Here is a 4,974-nt window from a genome sequence, read left to right on the forward strand (position 1 = left end):
TCTAAATAACGTTTATTAAATTGAATTATAATGCTTTCATTTTATACTTTTGTTTCCTTAAACTGCTCCTTTTATTTGTAACGATTGGAAAGCAGAGATCACATCATCTTTATTTTTCTGTTTCCCGGCAGAATTCTTGCTACTAAGTTGGCACACAATGTGTCAACTGAAAGACTAAATGTGTCAATGAAAAAAGGAATACTATAGCTCAGTACATATGGTTGAAAATGACTCTTGCTTTATATCCTTCTGGAAGTCTTCCTGTTGTACAGCGAGACTTGACACTTCAGTTAATAATTTCGAAGAGCGCTATTACCCTGCTTGGGGGAGATGAGAGCAATAATCACTTGTACTGTACTCAAGAAGCAGCAGCACTGCCCTTTGTCAACATGGCATCCAAAAAGACTTCAGGAAAGGGCAACGGAAGACCTGTTGACCTTAGTAAAAATGGCTGTCTTCAGCGCCGCTTTAACGGAACGCGCATGCTCAATTCCATTCCCTCTCCGCCCAATTGTCCTGGCGCGTGCGTTTTAGCGTAGAGCCACGTGAGAGGAATGTTTCTCTGTGATTGGTTGGAGCGGGATTTCAAACCGGAGCTGGCGGCGCGGTTCCTCTCTGTCGTTGGGCGAGGCGCAGAGGGAAGTGGAAGTTAGCCCAGGTGGGCCCCGTCCGACCCCGCGAAGTGAACGCTGGGGGCTCTGAGACGAGGGGCATCTGGTGCTGGATTGTGGCAGGAAAGGGTGGCTCCGACGCGGTAAGTCTCGGGCACTGCGGGGTTTGGGGTGAAGGCCGGCTGCGGCAACCCCTCCGCGGACTTCCTTGGGGCGGGGTCTTTTTCTCAGCGTCGGTTTTTGTGGGAAGTGGGGGACGTCTTCTTGACGAGTGGCTTGGACTGAGCAAGAGCCGCTTAGCCCCCACCCCCAATTTTCAATACGGAGTGTGAGAGTGGGTGGGGTGCCCCCGCCCCCGATTTTGGAGGAACGGGGTGTTTTTGGGGTGTTTCCGTGAGAGGCCCAGCCGGCCTGGAGTGGAGCCTCTCGCTCCTTCCAGCTGTGTCCCCCTAGGGAGACTAGATACTGGACTCCAATGACATCTTGCCCTTCTCGTCCTACTTGGCCTCAGTCACTGAGGCCTTATTTTTAACACTTTCACGAACACTTCTCTTAGTAGTAGTAGATTAAGTAGACAAGTAGATTTTCAAACGTCTGCGGGGGCTGTGTCAAGTAGGATGGATGGAAAGATAAGCCTTAACAATGACTTTTTTTTGGTACCGGGGATCGAACTCAGGTTGTGAGGCAGGCTCGGTGCTACTGAGCTAAATTCCTGGCGACATTATCTTTTGAGTATATGTGCTGCTGAAGCGAGCACGACATTATCTTTTTAATATGTATGGTAAATAAGCTTTTTTAAGTTTTTGCAGATACTTAAAGAAGGTGCCTTTTCTTTAGTTTAATCATTCAACAGGTTTTCTTAAATACAAAGTGTAAGTAAAAGACAATCTTATTTGACCTTAAAGGAATGTGTAGTTTATTTGACAGTTTACAAAGACAACTGCGGTGAATCTGTTAGGCCTGTACACAGTTGGAAATACTGTGCATTGGTAGAGCCTTTTAAGGAAATATTTTGGCAATATTTACCAAGAACTGTGTAAGTTTTTACACTTTGGTAATAATTAGGAATCTGTTGTAAGGAACAAGGTAATCTGGAGAAAAATAATGTCCGTAGGGGTGTTTGTTCATTCATTGAATACTTGTCACATACCAAGTGTCAGGCACTGTTGTAGGCACTGGGGACTCAACAATGAGCAAAACAGACAAAAATTGTTGCCTTTTTGGAATTTAAATTGTTGAAAAGACAGATAATAAATGAGTGCGTTCCAGGTCAGTCTCAACTACATAGTGAGACCCTGTCTCAAAAAACCAAAAAAAAAAAAGACATAATAAATGAAAGAAATAAATAGATTAAGTATGTTACATGGAGGTAAGTGCTTTAAAGCAAAATAAAGCCGGGAAGTGTTGGTGAGTAAAGATTTGAAAGAGGCAAGGAAGTGACTAGAAATTCCAGGAGAGATGATTAAAAAACTAGAAATTATCTAAATATCCAAAGAAGAGAAGGGCTAAACAAATAGTTTTTCATCAACTCTTTTCAACTTCATGGAAACCTGATAGTAAAAAGCAAAGCAAAGCACAGGGCGGGGGATTTGGCTCAGTGGTTCCGCGGCCTGTCTCTCCCAAGCCAAGGGCCAGAGTTCGATCCCTGGTACCAAAAAGTAATAAAAAAAGCAAAACACAAAGTTGTGTATAATCTGATTTGAACTCTATGATATGAGTGTATAATGGGCAACAGTTAGATATGGAGATAATTATAGTTGTTTAAGGTGATGAGGTTTTTGTTTCACTGTTTAAAAAATAATCTTATAAACATAGAAATAACACTGTGAGACAGAATTTTTATATCTACCAAATGAGTTTTGTAGATGATAAAGATTATCTTGGGCTGAAATGGTTAGGTAAAACTTAAGTGAATTGGATTCTAGACCTTCAAGAATGGAAGATTTTAGAATGGGAAGAATTTATAGGGGGGAAATGGGTAATAAATGAAAAATTCTAATTCAGTTCTTCCCTTTAGTTATTTTCATCTTCATTCATTTTGGATAAAGGACTTTCTATTTACGCTGTGCAGTTGATTTGCTTATAAGAACATTTGGTCTCAAGATTCCTTCTGCTTGCCAGTTATATGGAAGCTTTTGATATGTTGTAGCAGAAGCCAGACATTTGGGGAAAAGAATTGTCCTGAAATGCTTTTATATGAAAGACTCTTAGTATTGAGGTCCTATATAGCAGTGATAGCGATCCCTTCAGAGCTCTCAGTGATACAAATAGCCCACTGTGACATGCCAACACCACAGGTTCACCACAGCTCTTTGGGAATGGTTCTCCTTGGCAGCAGGAAACCTATATTGTTGATTTCTTGGGAATCTCCAGATCAGCAGTGTTTATGGTATGTTTTTCATTAAAGTACCCTGCTGAAAAACTCAAGCAATCTTTCATTGCTTTGTCTTACAATATTTAATACTCTTGATGCATCTAAAAAACTGATATAGGGGGTCTCTTACTAATGTTATTTTCAGGGGGAGGAAGAAGAGTAGAGAGACTTTTCCCAGGGTACCCTGCAGTAAGATATGTAATAGTCTTATTCTGAAGGACTGTCTGTCTCTTGCCTGGGTGATTGAAATTAAATTGGGGGTTCAAAGCAATCACAGCAAGCTGAGCCGCTTTCATGGTGTTGCCAGATTGCTCCCTCAGGGATACTCACAGATTGGGAATCTGTAACACAGTGACTTCTCCACCTCTGGGGCTCCCCATCAATAACAGCTGAGATTTTATAGTACCTTTTTGTTTAAAGTGCTCCCCAAGCTGATTTCCTTGCTACACACAGGAATCATTTGAGCTTTCCCAAAAGGCAGCAGCCTCTGTTGTGGAAAGTGACAGCTGTTTTACAGCTGCAAAGCAATGCACTACAGTATGACTTTGTTTTTGTTTCCTTTCACATTAGTGTATCTCCTAGCTATGGAGCTAAATAATAAAGAGGGAGAAAATAAACATGAGGGTGAAAATATCACCCTGCAGGAAAATAAAGGCCATTCTCAGTTGATGTTGAATTGGTTGAGTAAGTTTTAGCTTTTCAAGTTACAATTTGGCTGCGATATCAAGAGTTAGTGGTGATGCAGAGAGATATTTTTGTCACTTAAAAATAATTCCTGAGATTCATTTCTGTACAATGTTAGTAAAAAATATGGCCCCCCACCATATAAAGAGGATTATATTTTGCTAGAGTGGTTGTCTGTTTGTTTGGTTTTTTGAGACAGGGTCTCACTATGTAGTTGAAACTGACCTGGAACTCACTATGTAGCCCAGGCTGGTCTCGAACTCACAGTGATCCTCCTCCCTCAGCCTCCCAAGTGCTGGGATTATAGGCATGTACCACCATGCCCGGCTAGAGCTGTTTTTTAATTACCCTAAATAAACATTTATTGGAGGAAAAAACTCTTCAGAAGCAACCAAGAGATCATCTAGGACAGCTTCCTTGATTCTTTTTGCTCTAAATTCTAGCTGTAATCTGTGTTTTATATGCATTGTGCTTTGTATATGTTAGGATTTGTGGGAGGTGTCCAAGAATATCTGCAACATATGTGACCTAACTGCTATTTTTATAACATCTTATCTTTAATGTGTTAAGATGGAAAGAACATAGATTTTGGGTTTCATTGTGAGCTGGATTTCATTGTGAGCTCAGCTTTTACTAGTCACTTAAGGACTTAATTGTCCTTTGTAAAATGGAGTTCATTAATCAGATTCATTTAAAGAAAAAAAATATGTGAAGTGTACTTTAATGCCCAAATCATTTCAAAAGCACTCAGTAAATACTGATTACTTTTTTCTTTCTAGCTATTTAGCACTATTTTAAAAATTTCTAACTGGACATGGTGGTATATACCTGTAATCTCAGCACTGGGGAGGCTGAGGCAGGAGGACCACTGAGTTTGAGGCCAGCCTGGATCTACATGGTGAGTTCAAGGCCAACCTACAAAGCAATACCCTGTCTCAAAAAAATAAAAAAAATCTAAAATATAGAATTTAGTGATACTCTTATGTGGAGACAGAGCAACCTAGAGAAATTTACTAGATTTGAGAATTGTTTTTTTATTTTATTTAAAAGGGGGATTTTTATTTTTTGGTACTGAAGATTGAACTCGGGTCCCTGTGCTTGCAAGACAGGCGGCGGAACCACTGAGCTAAATCCCCGGCCCCTAGAATTGTTTTTTAAAAATATAATTAGCAGCTATGAGACTTTAAAAAACTTACTGCATACTTTCATAATAAATATATCATCAGCGTCATCAGCATTATTATTATTATTATTATTATTGTTATTATTATTATTATTATTATTATTATTATTATTATTATTATT

At 39.8% G+C, this 4,974-nt stretch overlaps 1 protein-coding gene across 3 annotated transcripts in view; it reads left to right on the forward strand.

Moving 5' to 3' along the window:
* The first annotated feature begins 539 nt into the window (after positions 1-539).
* Positions 540-4,974, forward strand: part of Racgap1 (Rac GTPase activating protein 1) — a 34,410-nt gene continuing 29,975 nt past the window's right edge. For all 3 annotated transcript variants that reach the window (XM_010623652.1, XM_019207433.1, XM_010623653.1), the window contains exon 1: positions 540-754. The gene's annotated coding sequence lies outside the window, so the exon portion shown is untranslated. The remainder of the gene's footprint in view (positions 755-4,974) is intronic.

This window comes from Fukomys damarensis, unplaced genomic scaffold (genome assembly GCF_012274545.1).
Source record: "Fukomys damarensis isolate Sample0158 unplaced genomic scaffold, DMR_v1.0_HiC HiC_scaffold_15, whole genome shotgun sequence".
Taxonomy (NCBI): Eukaryota; Metazoa; Chordata; class Mammalia; order Rodentia; family Bathyergidae; genus Fukomys; species Fukomys damarensis.